The following is a 21,759-nucleotide window of genomic DNA, read 5'->3' as shown; positions in this document are numbered from 1 at the left end:
ACAAAGAGTAGCCCCCGCTCACTGCAACTAGAGAAAGCCCACGTGGAGCAACGAAGCCAAAAATAATAAATAAAATTTTAAAAAAAAAGTTATACATCCATGTAAGTGTTTGGGTTTGAATATTCATTAAAAAAAAAAAAAGGCCAGCTTCTCCCATAAAGGCTTCTTTGAATTACTCTAGCCCATTTTTTTGGTAATAGCAACACTTCAGTCATTCATGAAATATGTTTTGATGATCTGTTATTTGACAGGCACTGTTTAGATACTAGGACACAAAAGTGAGCCAAGAAAAAGCAAGAAAAACAAACATGATTAAGAAGTGTGACAAATACTAAAAGCAAGGGTCAACATATCGAATATTGGTATAAGGACCAGCAGAACTTCTTTAGACGTGTTGGTCAGAGAACGCATCTTTGAGGAGGTGATGTTTAAGCAGATCTGAAGGACAGGAAGGATCTAGTCTCATGCAAAGTTGTGCTGCTAAAGGGAGAGAGTTCCCCATAGAGTGAATCACATGTGAAAATACTCTGAAAGAGAAAAGAACTTAACATGTTCTAGGAACTGAAAGAAGACAGTATGGTTGGAACTCAATGAATAAAAGAAAGTGGCCTAAGGTGAGCTTGGAAAGATAGGCAAGGTCCTATCAGGTCCATAAGGGCGATTCTAAAAAGCAACAGATAACTATAGAGTGTTTATAATCAGAGGAGAGAAAGGATTAGATCTATGTCTTAAGATCACTTTTGCTGCCATGTGAGTCATGATCTGAGAAATAAAGAAATCAACCAGGAAGGGGGCTGTTGTAGTCTACAAATATGGATAATGATGATGACTTGGATCAGAGTAGAGATGGAACATCTTGGAACAGCAGTAGAGATGGAAAGAAGTGAAAAAACTTGAAATTAACATTTGAAATGATACTCAAGATAGGGGAAGTCTTCAAAGAAGAAGATCAAGAGCTCAGTTTTGATCATATTGAATTTTAGGTATTTATGACAACACCAAGTCAAGGCACCAGACAAGAAATTAAATATGCAAGTCAATATGCAAGATCTCTGTGGCAGATAGAATTCTAAGATGAACCCTAATAGGCCTGGCCCTACATGATCCCCTCCTCTTGAGTGTGGACAAGACCTGTAATTTGATTTTAATGAATAGTATATGAAAAAGGTAAAAAAAAAAACCTGCAGAATTAATTAATGCCCTTAATCAATTGTGTTTGAGTTAATTAAACAAGAGATTACTTCAGCCATGAGAAAGAAGGAGATCCTGCCATTTGCTATAACATAGATGAACTTGGAAGATATCACACTAAGTGAAATAAGCCAGACAGAGAAAGTCAAATACTGTATGATCTCACTTATATGTGGAATCTAAGAGAGAAAGAGAGAGAGAATGAGAATAGAATGGTGGTTACAAAGGGCTAGGGAGTTGAGGAAATGAGGAGTTGCTGGCCAAAGGGTAAAAGCCTTCAATTATAAGATAAATAAGTTCTAGAGACCTAACATAGAGCATGGTGACTATAATTAATAATATTGTATTATTTACTTGAAATTTGCAAAGAGAGTATGTCTTAGTATTCTCACCACACACATAAGGTAACTATGTGAGATCATGGATATGCTAATTAATGTGATTGTGGTAATCATCTCACAATGTATATGTGCATCAAATCATCATGTTGTACACAAAGAAAAAGATAACCAAAAGAAAAGAAAAGAAAAGAAAAGCATCCTGGGTGGGCCTGACTGAAAAGAGGGTCCAGGACTTCCCTGAAGTTAGAGAAGCTCTCCTACTGGCCTTGAAGAAGCAAAAAGCTAGCTGTGAACTTCCTTTGGAGAGGGATGGTCTCTAGGAGCTGAGGCTCTCAGACCTGTTGCTGTAAGGAACAGAATTCTGCCCATAAACTCAACGGGCCTGAAAGAAGACCCTGGGCTTCAGATGAAAAACAGGGCCCAGCCAACTGCTTGATTGCAGCCTTGTGGAACCTTAAGCAGAGGATTCAATTAGGTTGTTTTTTTTTTTTTTAAACATCTTTATTGAAGTAATTAGGTTGTTTTTGACTTTACAGCAAGGAAAGTTATCAGAGATAGGAACATTACATAATGATAAAGGGGTTAGTTCTCTAAGAAGACATAAATCTTAATGTGTATGTGTCTAACAAGAGAGTGTCAAACTATGGTAGGCAAAAATTGATAGAACTGTAACAAAAACAGATGAATCCGCTATTATAGTTGGAGATCTCAACACCCCTCTATCAGAAATGGACAAATCCAGCAGGCAGAAAATTAGTAAAGACATAGTTGAACACAACAATATCATCCATCAACTGGATATAATGGACCTCTATACTACTTTATCCAACAACAGCAAAAATACACACTCTTCTCAAACTCACACAAACATTCACCAAGATAGAAAATATTCCAGGCCATAAAACAGGCATTAAAAAGTTTAAAAGACTAGAAATCATAAAATGTCTGCTATCAGATCACAATAAAATCAAATCAGAAATCAACAACAGAAAGATATCTGGAAAATCCTGAAATACTTGGAAACTAAACAACACACCTCTAAATAACACGTGTCAAAGAAGAAATCTGAAGTAATTTTAAAATATTTTGAACTAAATGAAAATGAAATCATAACATCAATATTTGTGAGATGAGGGGAATTTATAGCATTGAATGTATATTTTATCTAAAATCAATTGTCTAAGCTCCTACCTTAGGAAACTAGAAAAAGAAGAACAAATAAATTCCAGGGTAAGCAGAAGAAGAGAGATAATAAAAATTAGAATAGAAATCATTGAAATTGAAAACAAGAAATCAAGATAGAAAATCAACAAAACCATAGCTGGTTCTTTGAAAAAACCAATAAAAGCAATAAGTCCCTAGCCAAACTAATCAAGAAAAAAAGAGAGGACACATATTGCTATTATTACTGGAAGTAAAAGAGGGGACAACAGTACCCATTCCATGGAAATTCAAAGGATAATAAAGGAATCTTATGAACAGCTATATGCCTACAAATTTGATAACTTAGAGGAAATGGACCAATTCTTTGAAAGATGGAATCTGTCAAAATTCACACAAGAAGAAATAGACAATATGAATAGGTCTATATCCACGAAAGAAATTGCATCAATAATTAATAACCTTACAAAACAGAAAGTACCAGGTTTAGATGGGTTCACTGGAGAATTCTATGAAACATTAAAGGAAAAAATTATACCACTTCTCTACATTATCTTTCAGAAGATAGAAGCAGAGGAAATAACCTCTTACTCAGTCTTTGAGGTCAGCACTAACCTAATACCAAAACTAAACAAAGACATTACAAAAAATTTACAGATCAATATCTCTCATGAACATAGATGTAAAAATATTCAACAAAATATTAGCAAATCAAATCCAACAATGTATAAAAAGAATTATATTCCATGACAAGTGGATGCATCCCATGTATGCAAGGCTGATTCAACATTCAAAAATCAATTAATGCAACCTATCATATAAACAGACGGAAAAAGAAATATCACAAGAGCATACCAACAGATGCAGAAAAAGCATTTGGCAAACTCCAACACTCATTCATGATGAAAAATTCTCAGTAAACTAGGAATAAAGAACTTCCTCAACTTGGTAAAGAAATATACAAAAGACCTATGGCTAATGTAAGTTAGAAACTTGAAATTTGCCCAGTAAGATCAGGAACAAGGCAAGGATGTCTCCTTTCACCACTGCTTTTCAACATCATACTGGAAGTCCTGGTTAATGCAGTAAGACAAGGAAAGGAAATAAAAGGTATACAGATTAGGAAGGAAGAAGTAAAATCATCATTATTCACAGATGGCATGATTGTGTATGTAGAAAATCTGAAAGAACTGCCAAAAAAACTCTCCTGGAATTAATAAGTGATTATAGTAAGGTCGTTGGATACAAGGTTAATATACAAAAGTCAATTGCTGTACTATATATCAGCAATGAAAAAGTAGACTTTGAAATTAAAAGCAGAATACAATTTATATTAGCACCCCCCAATTAAATACTTAGGTAACAAAACATGTGCAAGATGCATATGAAGAAAACTGCAAAATTCTGATGAAAGGAAATAAAGAACTAAGTAAAGGGAGAGATAGTCCATGTCCATGGATAGGAAGACTCAACACTGCCAAGATGTCAGTTCTTCCCAACTTGCCTATGGATTAATGCAATTCCAATTAAAATCCCAGCGAGTTATTTTGTTGCGGATATCAACAAACTCATTCTGAAGTTTATATGGAGAGGCAAAAGACCCAGAATAGTCAACACAATATTGAAGGAGAACAAAGTTGGAGAACTGTGACATTACCCAACTTCAAGACATAATAATAATATAAAGATACAGTAATCAAGACATTGTGGTATTGGTGAAAAAAAAATTTTTTTAATTGGTGAATGGAATAAAATAGAAAGCCCAGAAGTAGACCCCCATAAATACAGTCAACTGTTCTTTGACAAAGGAGCAGAGGAAATATAATGAAGCAAAGACAGTCTCTTCAACAAATGGTGCTGGAATAAACTGAACATCGACATGCAAAAAAATTAATCTAGACACAGAAGTTACTCCCCTCACAAAAGTTAACTCAAAATGGATCACAGACTTAAATGTAAAATGTAAAACTATAAAACTCCTAGAAGACAACTTGAGAAAATCTAGGTGACCTTCAGTTTGGTGATGGCTTTTAGATCCAACACAAAAGGTATGATTCATGAAAAAAAGAATCGATAAGCTGGATTTCATTAAAATTAAAAAATTTTCCTCTGCAAATGACACTGCCATGAGACTGAAAAGACAAGTCACAGACTGGGATAAAATATCTTCAAAATATATACATCTGATAAAAGACTATTATCTAAAATATACAAAGAACTCTTAAGACTCAACAATAAGAGAGCAAACAACTCAATTAAAAAATGGGCCGAAGATCTTAACAGGCACCTCAACAAAGAAGACATACAGATGGCAAATAAGCATATGAAAAGATGCTCCACATCATATGTCATCAGGGAAATGCAGATTAAAACAATGAGGTACCACTATACACCTATCAGAATGGCTAAAGTGCAGAACATTGACAACACCAAAGGCTGGTGAGAATGTGGAGCAACAGGTATTCACATTCACTGCTGGCAGGAACGCAAAATGATACCATCACTTCAGAAGGCAGTTTGATAGTTTCTTACAAAACTAAATATACCCTTACATACAACCTAGCAATCATGCTCCTTGGCATTTACCCAAAGGAGCTGAAAACTTAACATCTACATAAAAACGTGCCCATGGATGTTTAAAGCAGGTTTATTCATAGCTGCCAAAATTTGGAAGCAACCAAGATGTTCTTCACCAGGTGAATGGATAAATAAACTGTAGTACACCCAGACACTGGAACATTATTCAGGGCTGAAAAGACATGAACTATGAAGCCATGAAAAGACATGGAGGAAACTTAAATGCATGTTACTAAGTGGAAGAAGCTAATGTGAAAAAACTACATTCTGTAATATTTCAATTTTGTGCCATTGTTGAAAGATAAAAGTATCGAGACAAGTAAAAAGATCTATGGTTGATAGGGGTTGGAGGAGAGGGAGGTATGTCCTTCACCAGTGCAGTGAAATCACTCCATATGATACTATAATGGTGGATACATGTCATTTAAAATCTGTCCAAACCCATAGAATATACAGGACAAGAGTAAACCATAATGTAAACTATGGACTTTAGGTGATGTTGATGTGTCAAAGTAGGTTCATCAGTTGTAACAAGTGTACCACTCTGGTGGAGGAAGTTGATAACGAGGAAGGCTGGGGGGTGGGAGGGCAGAGCATATATGAGAAATCTCTGTATCTTCTACTCAATATTTCTGTGAACCTAAAACTGCTCTAAAAAATAAAGTCTATTAAAAATTAGTGAAAAAGTATTCCATCTTCAATTAAACAAGGAAAGAACCACAACTTCAAACCACTAACTGCACGGCATATCTGCTAAATTCTGTAAATCTAGAGAGAAACGAGAGGATGATGAGAATTCACATATGCTCTCAAACCTTGAGGTGGATATAAACTTTCCTAAAAATAATATCATAGTCCCAACAGGCTGTCCCCAACCTTAGATTGGCACAGTGACATTGAGGGTACAAGTAGGTTCTAGGGAATGTGAAACTTCCCTACTCAAAGTCAGAATGACTGGGGATGGTAGGCTGGAGAAAATAACACATCCACCTTCTACTTTTACTAGCTATGGACTGGTCTCCCAGCTGAGTGTACCATTGGAGACAATGGGAGGAAAGCCATGATTGCTAAATCACAACACTGAGTTAGGGGCTTGACTATTTAAACCCAAGGGTAAGTAGGACAAGCATGGTGAGAGAGGGTATTCTAGACAAGACCCACACTAGAGCTGCAGACTGCCCACTACACCAGCTCCTGCCATTCCACATTGCCAGCCCCCTTGAAAAATGAAAAGCAAATCAGAAAATGGCTTATGGACTAAAGACACCTGTGCTGGGCCAGGGAAAAGGGGGTGGGGAATAAGGATCAGGCAAGTAAAAATTCAGGAAGTATAGTGCACACGAGCCCTCCTAGAATAAACTCCTTGATAGTGAAATCTGGCAATCCACAAAATAAATCAAGGTAGCTCAGAAAAGGAAACAGGCATGAAAGGACTGATTTTGAGCACTGATTTCATTTAAATATGGAAATAGGAAATAGGGCATAATAATAAAAATGTAACAAAAAAATCTTAATGAGGGAAGGGAATTGGAAGGATACTTCGTTTTATTTTTGTTAGCATACAGTAAAACTGATGGGGGAGTGTACAGTTCCATGAAGTGTTATAAATGTACAAGGTTCATAAAAAGAACTCAGCTCTTCTATATTTTACTTTACTGCTAAAGTACTTTTTCTAAGCAGGTGAGTAGATCCCACAAAAGCAAACAATCAGGGATTCCAATACACAATGACAGGGAAGACTTCTCAGGTAATGATTAGGTATTTGTTTCTGATTACTGTGATTTTGAGTGTAGTTTAGCTCATTACTGGCGACAGGATATAGGGCTCCACTTTGCTATTTCTTCTGTGATTGCTGTTTGGAATATATGTATAAATAGAACAACACCATTTTCCATTGTTTGTTACACTGATCCTTTCTGAGGGTTTAGGTAAAATGACCTATTTTTCATGAATGAAAAATAGTTACATACTTGGTCGAGGGTTCTGCATTCTGTGTGCAGGGAATTCAATATACTTATAATATCTAGAATTATTCCCCACGGCACAATCTTTCACGTGTATTTATTATCTAAAGGTTCTATTTGTGCAAAGTCTTATTATCATATGTGTATATTCAATAAACTTAGAGTACAAACAGCTTCCAGCTAATAATTACCTACACAAATTGTTCACATAGCTGTTCACTTTTAAACCCAAATTCTATATGAAATTTCACTTCTCCTATTGCTATAAATTCAAACTTTTAACTTACATTGTTCATGGTCTTAGAAATTTTTTTAAAAATATGAAATAAAAATATATTAACAATATATTAAAATATATTAATGAGATCACAAAATTCAATTTTACCCAGTTCTCACGTCTTAAAATTCTGTCCCCCTTACAGTAGTATGGGTATCCATTGTATAAGTACTGACATGTATATGAGTAGCTTGGGGTGGAGGTGTGTGTAGTGGGACAATGGGTATAAGAACTAAAGCTATTATTACCTTCATCTGAAGATAATCAAGACTCTTTTTTTTTTAAGAAGGAAGGCAGGTAACCTATCCTAGATTTTTTTTTTAATTTATTTATTTTTATTTATTTATTTTTATGGCTGTGTTGGGTCTTCGTTTCTGTGCGAGGGCTTCCTCTAGTTGCGGCAAGTGGGGGCCACTCTTCATTGCGGTGCGCGGGCCTCTCACTATCGCGGCCTCTCTTGTTGTGGAGCACAGGTTCCAGACGCGCAGGCTCAGTAATTGTGGCTCACGGGCCTAGTCGCTCCGTGGCATGTGGGATCTTCCCAGACCAGGGCTCGAACCCGTGTCCCCTGCATTTGCAGGCAGATTCTTAACCACTGCGCCACCAGGGAAGCCCCAAGACTTTTTTAAGAACCAACTCTCTCCCCATAATAATTTACTATTTTTCCCTTATTAAAAACAATTCCAAGTTTAAACTACTTGTCTGTCTTAATATAAGCTGAAGATGAAGTTTAACTTCCAATTTAGCCTCAAGACAGTATAAGCTGGCAGTATCAAGAAACTGGTTCTTTCAGATTTTTCAAAAACTCAAACCTCTTCTCTTATTATAATTTATAATAATTTATGAACTAGCATATGAAATATAAGGGGAAAGATTTCTATTAATAGTCTTACCTTTGGTTTATTGTATCTTAAGATACAAGAAGATCTAGAAGTTCTTTTTTTATCATATATCGAGAAGCACTGCTCCACTTGTTCTGGGTAAGTGAAAGGTACATATCGAAGCAGCCCTAAATGTTTTCAGAAAAGTATTCATGCAAAGTATTCTTACAGGGACCTGACTGCAAATACCACATCATACACTTAAATGATAGGAGGAATATTTTAAATACTTATTTTGAAGTTGAAATTTTTCTAAAGAGATAATTTATTACAAATTTTGTAACTTTTTAAAAATTTAATCTCTTTCACTTTGTGCTTCATATAGAATCGACTCTCACTTTTGACCTAACAGAGAGCTCTGTTTTCTGATATTTGCAAATCTGTGGTATTGGGCTTTTAAGTACCTGTTTCTAATATACAAGTACTGATAGTGCTTGTCTGCCTTCTAGACGATGTACAGTTGAGAATCACACTGGATCCTAAGTCTCTTGGGGCCTTGGCCAGATCTATTCTACACTGCACACTGCACTCTGCTATGTTGTGGATCTTTCCATGAAAATCATCAGTAATCTTACACTTTGTTTTATAGGCAAGCACCAAATGTTAAGCAAAGACATGGAAGAAGAAAAAACATATTACCAAGCTGCCTAATTTCCCTATAAAATTTCACATGTTGAAAAGTTCTCATATATAACTGAACAATGGGAAAAATATTACTTTAATATTTACTGATAGTATCCTATTAGGTATTGTCTCCTATACTGCCTACAACATAATTTTTAAGGATAGTTTTTTCTTAAGTGTTTAAATATAAATTATGAGTATTATGGAATGCTGGATGAAGATATTTAGATGCTCTGGAGAGGACAGTTTACTAATTGACCAATGAAACCGCTTTCAAGCGCACAAGCTCACTTCAATACAATGTGACAATGATTGCAACTGTTGGATAGTTGGTTTAAAATCACAGAATATTTTACCCAATTTTTATTTTGAAAAACATCTACAGAAAATTAGCCGTAATATTATACAATCTTTATCTAGATTAAAAAATTGTTAACATTTTGCCACATTTTCTTTTTTCTCTTTCCCATATTAAAAAAACTTTTTTTATTGCCAAACCACGTGAAAGAAAATGGCAGAGATTCTCAGACTTCATCTCTAAATAGTTTTCAGTATATCGTCTCTCCCAAAACACATTCTCCTACATGACTCCAATATGATTAGAAAATTTAACACGGGTGTAATACTGTATATGATCTACAGCCCAAATCCAGATTCCTTCCAATTGTCCCAATATTATCCTTTATAGACTTTTTTTCTCATCCAGAATCTAATCAGGAAGGATATCTTTCAGTTAGTTGCCATTTCTTCTAGTCTTTTAATACTGAACAGTTTTCCAGGATTTTTTTAGTGACATTGACATTTTTGAAGTGTCCAGGTGAGTTATATTGAAGAATATCCACCAATTTGGATCTGTCTGATTGTTTCCTCAAGATTAGATTCAGGAGAATCATTTCTGGCAAAATAACTTCAGAGGGGATTATCCTACTTCACGTGTGTATCAAGAGGTACACGATGTCCGTTTGTCCACTATCGGTGACGGCCAGTGTGGTCACTTGGTTAAGCCGGTGCCAGATATCGTCCTGTAAAGGGACTTTCCCCTCTTTGTAACTAATAAGCAATCTGTGGGCCGACATGTAGAGTTAGTGTGACGATCCTGTCCGCATCAACCATTCACCCAGTGGTGGATTCTCCTTTGTAATAGTAGTCACAAAAAGTGACTTTATAATTCTATCTTTTCTTTTAATCATTTGCTTGTACTCTTCAGTGAAACAGAGCTTTTCCTTCTACTTGCCCCCGTCTGCATACTACACACACTATGGGCTCATGGACGCTCTTATTAATGTGCTGTAATCCATAACATACATTATTACTTTTTATGTTCAAATGATCCCAAGTTGGGCCAGTGGGTATCCCTGAAATCTGGCTCTTATGTCCTTCTGATGCGTCTCCACTACCTTTTGAACAATTCCTTGTTTTCTGGGACAAAATGTGCCAGGCTTAGCAGATTCTCCCCTACACTAGTTCAACCAAGAAGGCTTTAAATAAAAAGGAGACTAACTCAATTTTAATGCAGTAATTTGAATTCAGGAACAAATAATTAGAATAGTGCCTAGAACATAGTAAGTGCCAGTCAGTATGATAGGTCGCTTCCTTAACTATTTTAGCCATAGTTTGAAGCCTTTGTGCAATTCTTAAAAATATAGACTTTTAATTTATAACATAGATTTTTATGTTACTCTTTCAAATTCATCTATTTATTCTTACTTTAATTTGTTCTCCTTCATTTCTTTTATCTCTATATGGAAATCATGCAAATAGAAAACTTCCAAAGGATTTTCTTTTTTTTTTCTCCAACGTGGTATAATCTTAGATCACTGACTAATGCCAAAATATGCACAAACAGCACAGCATAAATCCCTGATATAGTAAAGCCTTTTAAAATTCCTGAATTTATCAAGTGATTTCACATGTCAGAGGAAATAATGTAAAGAAATGCCTGGACTTTTTTTTTTTGTAAAAAATTCAATAGACCAACCTCACTCTCTAAGCAAATGTAGCACTGCTGAAGTCACCTCTGAATGAATCACTGATAGGGAAGAGAAACTGAAGAAAGAGGAGTGTGATATTTGGAGAGGTCACAAAGAAAGTAAAAAATAGGGCCTTGTAACTTCCAAGTAATTTATTTATTTATTTATTTATTTATTTATTTATTTATTTATCTTAGAACGTGTGGGTGGATGTGAGTGTGTGTTTGTGTGTAGTATATGTGTATGCATGTGCACATTCGGGGTTAAAGACAAGATGCCCAAATCAACATTTATTCAACAAATACTTATTACACCCCCACTCTGAGTGGGTACTATGGTATCTTCCAGGAATATAAGGACCAAGAAAACTAGACAGGTCCCTCCCTTAGGATTAATTAAACAGTTACACAAATAAATGTGAATTTGCAACTAGCTGTGATGAGGGATATGGATACACAAGTACAGATACATGTATGCATACAAAGACACGTGTGTGTGTGTGTGTGTTTGTGTGTGTGTATTATAAGGGAATTTGGTTCAGTCTAGGGGGACAACATGGCTCATTTGAGGAAGTGACATTTGGGTTGATATCTGAGGTTTAACTAAGAGTTCACTAGGCAATGTTTGGGTACCTGTGTTTACAGGTGTGAGGATGGGAGAAAGCAGGGAGAGTCGGAGCAACTGGAAGAAAGCCAGGCAGCTGAAGTAGAAGGAAGGACTGGAGGTACCAAAAGAGATGAGACTGCAGGAGCCTTGTTGGGTTTCAAAAAATCAGGTGCACAGTTTTGGTCATTATCTTAAAGCAGTGGTGATCTATTTAGGTGGCATGCGTAGCTGAAGGGGTGATAGTTGTCATATTTGCATTTTGAAAAGGCTCCTCTCACCTTATTGGAGGATGGATTTGGAGGGGGAGCAACGTCAGATGCCAGAGGACGAGTTATAAAAGCCCTGTAGTAGCCCTCACACAATGGATGGTGAAAGCTGAGACTTGGGTGATGCCCTAAGGTAGACACATAACATCAGTGACAGGGTGAGGGCTTTGATATGCGGTGGATGGAGAGGGAATGTCAAAGATAAAACCCGGATTGGGAGCTGGGGAATCCTGGAGGTTGAGGTGAGATGGGCAGAGATCACAAGTTTGATTTTGACATGTTTCATTTGATGTTTAAGACTGACAAGAAGAAATACCAAGCACAGAGCTGGATCTACAAGTGGAGAATTTAGAGAGACTTTCTGAGCCATAATCGTGTTTTGTAGAGTGCTCTGAATAAAACATACGCCAGTAATTTCAAGGAATCTTATTGGACAGTATGTGGTGTACGTATGTTGGGAAAAGTCAAAGTGAACCAAAGTTCTAAGGTACTAGAACAACATCTGCTAATTGAGAGTTCAGTAATTTGCAAATCTATTTCTATTCTAAATGCTGTTATAATTTCCTGATCTGCAAAATCTGAAAATATGATTTTGCTAGACATTTTAGCAAGTGAGATATACATATATATATATACACAAACACACATTTAGCAAGTGAGAGCTATCTATCTATCCATATTGAAATCACAAAAGTGATCATGTAAGTACAGAATTAATATATAAAATATTTAATAATCTGTACAACTTGGGCTTCAGACACAAATAGCCAGTAAGACCACATCAGTGCACCCAGCTGAATGCCAACACTGTCACAGTAATAGAATCTCATCCTCTGATGGTAAAAATTCCTAACTGAAAATAAAGTGCAAATATTAGAAGGTAAAAGAGCATTGGTAGTTACTACTTTTAGTCCAATAATGACACTAACACCTAAGCATATTTTAATATGTTGAGAACATTGATTTTTAGGGGGAGGGAGGAAACTACCCTCATTCTAATCTACTGTCCAAGGGTGCTGTGGAAAAATCAAATTTATTGAGAGATATGTTTCTAAAAATTTGTGTCCACATTTTAATTTTGAAACTTCTTTTTTAAAGTATACGATCAACGTCATCATTTTATCTAAATCTTCACAGACTGTATTTGCTTAAAGTAACCTGTAACTTTGGATCACAGCTCTAACCCCCTTGGTGACAAAAAAGACAACAGAAATGATCACAAAGCTAAGTGAGCTTTGAGCTTCTCGCTCCTGAAACTAATGCAGTAGTAAGAGTTATGTTCTTCATTTGAATCGACAAAGTTGTCTTATTCCGTTCTCCATTTTCATGTGTATCCAATAGAGGCTTCTGACATTTCTTTTACTACATTACTACACTAACTGGATGTATTTTTCCCTTTCATACCTACATTCTTTAGTGTTTCAGATTTCAGTTTAGGGGAGTACTGAGGTCCTATGGAAAAAGGAGGCACTAGGACTGGAATGTGTCATATCTGTTTATTCTGACAAAGAAGGTTTTCTCTTGTGTGGCATTGTTAACGGTACAAAGAGGAAGAAGGGCTTTACTTTCACAATCTTTGCCTCCATTCCATGCAAGAGTAAAAAGCATAACAAGAAAAGGCAGATATTCCAATAAAATTTCACTGCCTGTATAGATCTTTGTGCTGCTCAAATGAAAGAAGCTCCTTATTTTCCTTATCACCTCCACAATCCAACCCCCTCAATTTTATCTTTCCTCAATTCCCATTGCACCACTAGACTCTTATTAGAAATTGTAACAAAAGTGGACCAAATCAAGTTTGGGGTCAGTCTGAGGTTGAATGCTGGGCCATTCAATTGACCAAGAAGCTTCCAGTAAGAATGAACAATATACAGCAAAACAATCATAGATCAAATTGTGTTCTGTACAATTGCTGCATCCTTTTTGTATGAAAACCTGCCTCTCTTGATTGGGTAAAACATGTTTTTCTATGTAGAGAATCTTATGATTATGTCAAAGCAATTGGTTATTCCCATATGCGCACACACACACACACACACACACACACACAGACATACTGTGACTTCAATCTTAATTGCAAACCACAACTACTGAAGCCCATGAGCCTAGAGCCCGTGCTCCACAACAAGAGAAGCCGCCGCACTGAGAAGCCCACGCACCGCAAGGAAGGGCAGCCCCCGCTCGCTGCAACTGGAGAAAGCCCGCGCGTAGCAACGAAGACCCAACGCAGTCAAAAATAAAATAAATAAATAAATAAAAATTTAAAAAGATTTTACATTAAAAAGCTTCTTTCTTTAAAAAGAATAAGAAAAAAGAGTAAGTCATATGATGTTATAAATGACATCTTAGGTGGACCCACTGTGGAAAGTAATCTAAGAAAAAAAATCTTCCTTACAATTTGGTAAATTCAAGATGCTTGCTGTAGCTAATACTGAAATGACATTTTATAATAACTCAGTTCCCAAGAGCAGGTCTTACGTTATGGTCTAGTAAACAAACCATTATAAGTAAGAAAATTTGAGTTTCGCTCTCAATTTCCTCCTTGCTTCTGGGATCCTATACTCTATATACTCTCTTGCCCATATATAGGTTGTGTATATGGGCAATCTTCAAAACCCTCTAATCCCTCTGCAAATACTATATATTATGCAAAGAGAAGAGATGTTGGCGTGTTTTTAGTGTGGCAAGAGCGCACAGACTATATACATCTGAGACGGACAAAAGAGTTGTCTATACCTCTCACCCTCCAACTCCCATATGCCAGCACAGGACACACTTAATTCAAGTAACACAAAAACATTCTAATACAACAGTTTATTTGCATTCGCAACAGATTTTGGCCTCTGCTATGAACATACTTCACAGCACTATGTTTCATGGTGCAACTTCCAGTATTGGACCCGTGCAGTTCTTTGCATAAGCCTATTTCAAGGGCATTGACGATATAATCTCAATTGATGCCTCCTTTTCCTGTTTTTTCAGTGCCTGAAATTATGTATGTATACATGTACGTAGACACAGAACACATGTACATCTATACATATACATGCATATGCATACATATGTGTGCATGTATACATTGTCTTGATATATAAAAGCCTTCAATGCTTTCTGGAGATGTGCACAAGGTTAAGGCCTGCGAGAAGTAAAATATTATCCAGCTTGCACATTAGTTTGTCAACACTCATAGTCATCCATGAAAGATAGATTCCTAAGAGAAATGAGGAAGAAGTAGTAAATTTTTATAAAGGTGAGAAAGAGAAAAAGATCAGAACATGAGCTTGAGTTTGATGGGCAGTGAAATTTGTAATCCTGGTCCACTGAAGACAGAGACCAGCGGACAAGTGGGATGGTCCCGCTTAAAAGAAGTAACGATTGCATATGGGCATGAAAAATAACCCACGTCATCATAAAAATCTTGTCTATCTATATCTATTCTTTTTCAGATTCTCTTCCCTTATAGGTTATTACTAACACAACATAGTAAATCAACTATATTTCAATAAAAAATAAATAAATAAGAATTTTTAAAAAAAATCTTGTTTATCTAGCCCTGACTCTCATCAGGGCCAGACAGCCCCTAGAGAATATTCTGCGAAGGATTGGGGCGGCTCAGGTTTGTCACAATCATTAAGGGAGGAGAGTTCTATTGGTTTTTAGTGGCTTTTTTGGTGAAGAATTTTCCCAAATATCCCAAACAACATGCAGTGTCCCCTGAACTAAACCTATAATGAATATCAACCTGTAGAATCTGGTATATAATCATAACTAAGCATTTTCTAAGAATTTCCACCAAAAGTCCAGTGGTTTACAACAAGGCTGCTGTGGGGAATAATTCAACGATTTGGTATAGTCTTTCTCTTAAATCTAGAATTAATAGACTACAACGTTAACAGAAAATAAACTGAAAAAGGCAGCATAAGCACTGTCAATAAGTTCCATCATGGAAATATTTTATTTGTTATTATTGATGATATGGTGTGTAGCCTGCAGAGTCCCTTGAAGTAGAGTTCACATTAGTAACAACAGGAAAATGCTGCATAAAGCAGTCTGGGGATTTTGGTGAGACTATATTAATAGTATTTACTCTCTCATTTGCAAAATATCATATTTCCACGTTTTCTCCACTCCGCCTTTCTATAACTTGACTTTGGCATATTTTCCCTTCAACGATTATCATCATTTCCTTCTTTCCAAATACAAATGTCTGGTCTGTAATTATCCTAATACTACTTTTAGTCTATTCTCCTTTCATTTTCCTGTACTTCCTATATGGAATGTCTTCTGACGTTTCTGTCTTAAATCCAAGTTTATTTGTTATACAGTATGTACACACAAGCAAGCTTCTGACTTCTTTACTATGTGTTCCAGTGAAGTTACCCCCAAACATTAGCATAGTGAAATGCACATTGTACTACAAATTACTTTTATTCTATTGTTCCTTTTCATGACATATATTCAGTGATTATATTATTGATGAATTACATTTCAAGATACTAAGGGGGTGACACAAAATATTTGTTATTAAGAAGAGGACAAAGTCTAAGAGGGTTGAGAACCACAGTTTGGTCCACAGCGAATGACAGTGAATGACAGAGGACAGAAAAATTACAAGCCTCCTGTGTGTACCTCTGTACCACTTCATTTCATGACTATCGTGTACAGCTGATACCATCATGGCTAGAAAGAGTTAACTCCCCCATCCAGCTACCCAACTTAAGTCAAGGGAGCTGCATGAGGAGTCGCACAGATCAGGTTTCCAGTATCTACTCTGCCACTAACCACCAGTGTGACCTTTAGCAGCTCACTGGGATCACTGTGGGCCCCCATTTCCTTAACTGTAAAATAAGGGCATTGGAGTAAATTACTTTTAAGGTCCTTTCCAGCTCTATCACAAAATGCATAATTTTGATTCTAAGACTTAGGCGTTGATCAGAAGAAACTGATTCCTTTAATAAATGTATATAAAATATATCCTGTGGGTAGCAATTACATTTCCAACCACAATATATTTTTTAAGTACTCAGTCTAGTCAAGTCTTTTAAAAATGCCATGTTTTATAAAACAACAAAAATGTTCCCTCAAAAAAGAAGTCCCCCTACACTTTATGGAGTGAGCACATTTACAGCACATGAGAACAGTCACCAATCTGAAGGGGACATCTACTTTTCTAGTACCATTCTGCTCCCTGTTGTAAAAGTCACAGTTTTCTTTTTTGCTTTGAATTCTTGAAATAAAAATGATTTTATCTCTCTGCCTTCCCAATCACATATTTCTGGTAGCTCTAACCTTCTCCACAGAGGTTTCCTAAATTCTAATAGTCCACAGAAATAACAATTCAACAAAATCTATACACAACTGAACACTGACCACAGACAAGGTGTTTAAGAGCAAGTGCTATGCTGTGAATCAACTTCTTGCCCAGGTAACTATTTCATCTACAACCAATTTTGCCCTGGAGCTTTTGAAAAACACAATAGAAATCTGTTAAATTGGCAGTCTTGCTGAACTTCAACTACTTTATCTAATCAGGTCCTTGGTAACAATAGATACTTGAGAGCTTCTTTTTGATAAAACTTTTGATTTGAAGCCTAGGTGCAGAGAGCAAATGGACCAAACCCCTTATTCTGATGGCAACTTGCTGTTTTTGCCTTTGGAACATACATATATAAATAAGGCTTAGGAGTATCACCTTAACACATACACATGTGTATGCTTTAGGAAAACCTCATGCTTAAAAACTTCCATTTAATAAGACAAAAACAAACAAAAAAAGACTTAAAAATTAGAATATTCCTATTTGGTTTTCAGAAGCACCCCGCACTATCATCTTTTAAAAAACATATTAATCACCTCTGTTATATACAAAGTGGGCCTGAATTTCTCAAATTTTGATCGAAGGACTTTTATTTTTCCAGGAACACATCTAATCCTTAACACAAATTCATTAAGTAGGTACAGAATCCAGTCTTGATTACTTCTCTGGGAGTTATATGTAATTTACTTCAAAGTTTTCATACCAGGTTTGCTCATTTCTGTCACCCAGCTCGTTTCTGGGCAGGTTGCCCACATGCCCCACCTCCCCATAAATCCGTTTTGGTGTTTGAGATATGCAAGCTCATTTAAAAATTAACCTAAACAAAACAAAATAATTAGAAAGGCAAGTTGCCCACAATAACAATGAAAATCGTTTTCAAATCAAACGTGTAATACATTCCAAAGACAAACACAAATGACTTCGTAAATAACCATGATTTTGGATTATCTTTGCCTCTATTCCTCTCATTAACATGAATAATTCAGAGTGCTTCCTATACGTGATGAAACTGTCTCCCCTCAATAATTCATTTTTAGTACACAGAAAAATCGCATCCTTATGTTTTTCCAAAGGTTTAAATTAGACCATATTTTAAAATGCAACTTTACTTTCAAAATTATCTATCGCTTGGGTTCATTCTTTTCAATGCTATTCTGGCAGCAAGTAAGGAGAATCTTGTGCCTTCAAGGCAAGGGCAGTATAGAGCCGAGTAACACGTAAGAAGACAGAAGCCCCACCTTTCTTTGGTTCTTGATAGTCTTCAAGTGTATATCCATTATTTGCAAAGTGTGAGCAAGATTGCCAATATCTTTTTCCTTAAAAATACGGAAGTGCTTTGGGACACCCAGATTTGAGTAAAAAGAATTTCCCAACGTTCTGGCCACACTGAAGGAACAATATTTTTATTACGCGACTTAATTTTAAGTGATAAAAATATCCTAACATTGCAGTTCCAGATAAAGCAGACATTCCCAAATGGGAAAGCATTCTGGATGGGGGGGAGGACTCAAAGCCTCAAATCTTGCTTTAATGACAACATGAACAAAATGAAGGGTGTGTATCTATTTGCCGATTATATACAAATTCATCTAGATTCCCAAACACAAAGATACTATGTAGATGCACATTTTATTCGTATCCTATATAATACCCTATACTACGCATACCCAATATTTGTGCGGGAAAGAATGTGTATGTCTTAGGTCTACTTAATTTGGGGTTTGGAATATTAAGTTAGTCTCCCATTTTGTCAGTTCTTCCTGGGAAGATGTTACATTCTTCTGGAAACCACACTAATTTTCTGGAGTCATGGGGCTGTTTCATGCACTGCTTCAGAGCACCAAATGCTACCCTTGTGACCAGGAAGAAAGGGAAAGAATGCCATCAAGAGGAGCGGGCAGCTGCACTAATTCTCAGCTTCTCTCTGGTAACAAAAAGGTGGGGGAAAAAAAGAGCAATCAGATTTCATTGGAGTATACACCAGGCTTGGCCAAAGGCTTTAAAACTTTTTTGATTTCTTCTTTCATTGAAAATAAAAGGAGAGGAGCTTATAGTGTAATAAGCCAAACACAACAGTTGCTGAACTTGGGTCAAGATCAGATACCATTACAGCTTTGGGGATGTTCATGGAAATGTATAAAGTGAGGATGTATGTCTTGATACCTGTGAAAATAAAACATTACGCTTGGAGTGGGAGAGAACAGATGGTTGGTAATGGTTTAAAACATTTATGTTTTTGGACTGTCACCAAGCCTCTGTATTAAAAAATATGGTGTTGTAGTCACTACATACCAACAACTATCTGCAAGACTCATTTTCTGGAGGATGCTACAGTAATAAAAGAGATAAAACCCAAATGAGGCCAGAGGAAAATTCTTCTTGTTTTCTCAAGTCATTCAATGTGTGCTATTTCTTATTGACTATATTCAATCAAAATGTTTTCTGTGTGATGAGAGGACTTAAATTTTTCCTCAATAATGAGTCAACTACCAGTGCCCGAGTATTGTGTCCTTTTTTGGATACATGGGGAAGAACAGTAATTTTGTTCTGTGTATCTGATTCATGCTGATTGAAGCCCTTAAAAACCCTCTGAGCAATCATAAAATCTGGTAGTCCAGGGTACTCTCGCATGAAAAGCAATAACAATCTCCTTATTCTCAATTTGGTAGACAGGCATATTGTACTATAATTATGTACTGAAATTGGCAGGTGCCAGGCCACCGAACTAGGAAGACAGATAAATATTAACTACAGTCACACTGTATTTTGGTGTGTATATATATGTCAGTCTAAAATAAGTCCACGTCCTTTAAACCCAATGGAATAGTGACAAACACAGATAAAACTGTATACAGAGAGATTAATGCAATGTTTGGGGTTAAACTAAAGAAAAATAAATACTGGTAAATAATACTCTTAATTACTATTAAAAACTGCTAAAGGAGAGTCCTATTAAACATCCACAGTGTTCCGATTTGCTCGTGATAACATAATGGGGGAAAAGTCACACAAGAACACACTCTGTATGATTTACTTCCTATCCCTTTGAAAACCCTGGGAACTGTTCAGGACCGGTTTGCTGATGGGAGGGAGTTGGGGGTGGACCTGCAGGAAGAGGAGGGAGGACAGCGGCCGCTCCAGCATCGCTCCTGTGAACTTAGTTGGAAATAACTCCTGACAGACATCAAACGTAACACCTTTTAGCCTCCTAACAGAAACACGCTGATAGGCAGGATGTTGGAACGGGGCAGAAGCGGGAGCAGGTAACCGTGTGAAAGTAACAGCTGCGGCAACAAAGCGACCACGCAGTTCCTACTCTCTCCCACCCACCTCGGGACCCCCCCGCCCCCAGGGCACGCCCAACCCCTGTGCCCGGCCCGGATGGAACCTGGGCTCCGAGTCTCCGCACTTCCCTCCCACATGGCCCGCAGCCTCAGCAAGAGCCTCTGCGAGGTCTCGGAGTTTGGGACCGATGCAAAAAGGGGCATCACAGCAGAGATGCTCATCTTTCTGCCAAACACGCTGGAGGACCGGATAAACCGCCATGAGAAACTCAAGACCGTTCCTCCTGGTGTCTTCTTTCCAACCTCAGCTGGCTTGCCCCGAGTGGGGGCTAGCACCAGAACCCTGGGGTGCAGGGTGCCCCGCCCTGCCGGGGCTCAGGAATCCAGCACAGGTAGCTCCCGAGTTCAGGCACCCGTCCTCCTCCGCCGCCCCTCTCCAAGTCTTCGCACCCCCTCCATCTCCCGGACCCCCTTTCCCCTCAGCACAATCAATTAAGTGAACGGGAGTGGGTTCAAATGGGGGGGGGAGGGGATTAGGGTAGAAAGAGAAGAAAGATGCCTTCTGCAGTCATCAGAGGTGGAGTACCTGGAAAGGTGAGGGTGCGCTTCCCCGCCCACCCAGACCCCTCTCCTACCGAGGGTGCAAGCGGCGCCCCCGCAATCTCGGCCCCTCCAATCCCGGACCCCTCCCCCACGCCCCGACCCCCGGCGGTTACCTGGCGAGCGGCTAGGGGAGCGGAGGGTGCCGGCAGGGACTGCTTTCACGGGAGCGGAGCTTCGGCGGGAAACTTCCCCGAGCTCCGGGGCAAACTCTCGCGGACTCCGCCCGCCGCGGGCCGCGCGGTGGGCAGGAGCGCGGTGCCGGAGCTGGAGCGCCGCTGAGCCCGGCGCTCGCCCTCGCCCGTCCGCCCGACTGGGGCTGCGTCGCCGCCTGGGCTCCCGGCCGCTCCCGCTCCCGCTCCCGCCGCCGCCCCGCCCCGCGGCTCCGCCCCCCGGTTCCCTCACCAACCCCTCACTCCCCCGAGCCGCGCGCCCGCCCGCCGGCCTCCCCGTCTCCGCCTTTGTCGCTCTCTGGCTGTCACTCTCTGGCCTTACCTCTGCTGGCCACTCGCCCTCCCTCCCAGCCTAGGGCTCTGGTGCCACCCACTCCTGGTCCAAGAAGTGGTGATCTCCGGCGTTTGTCTCCTAAGTCACCTTCTCTTCTTCACCTCTGCCCTGTCTCAGATTCTTTCCCAAGTGTTCTAGAAACACCTGAAGGACAAATCTATAGGTTAGTAGGTCGTGACAAGCAAGCATTGTC

At 38.1% G+C, this 21,759-nt stretch overlaps 1 protein-coding gene across 1 annotated transcript in view; it reads right to left on the bottom strand.

The window, feature by feature from the left end:
* CHST9 (carbohydrate sulfotransferase 9) overlaps positions 1 to 21,382 on the bottom strand; it is a 242,795-nt gene extending 221,413 nt beyond the window's left edge. The window contains exon 1 of the mRNA XM_057527104.1: positions 21,176 to 21,382. The gene's annotated coding sequence lies outside the window, so the exon portion shown is untranslated. The remainder of the gene's footprint in view (positions 1 to 21,175) is intronic.
* Between the last annotated feature and the right edge of the window lie 377 nt (positions 21,383 to 21,759).

Source organism: Balaenoptera acutorostrata, chromosome 13 (assembly GCF_949987535.1).
Source record: "Balaenoptera acutorostrata chromosome 13, mBalAcu1.1, whole genome shotgun sequence".
Lineage (NCBI taxonomy): Eukaryota > Metazoa > Chordata > Mammalia > Artiodactyla > Balaenopteridae > Balaenoptera > Balaenoptera acutorostrata.
This window is presented reverse-complemented; position numbering and strand designations above follow the sequence as displayed.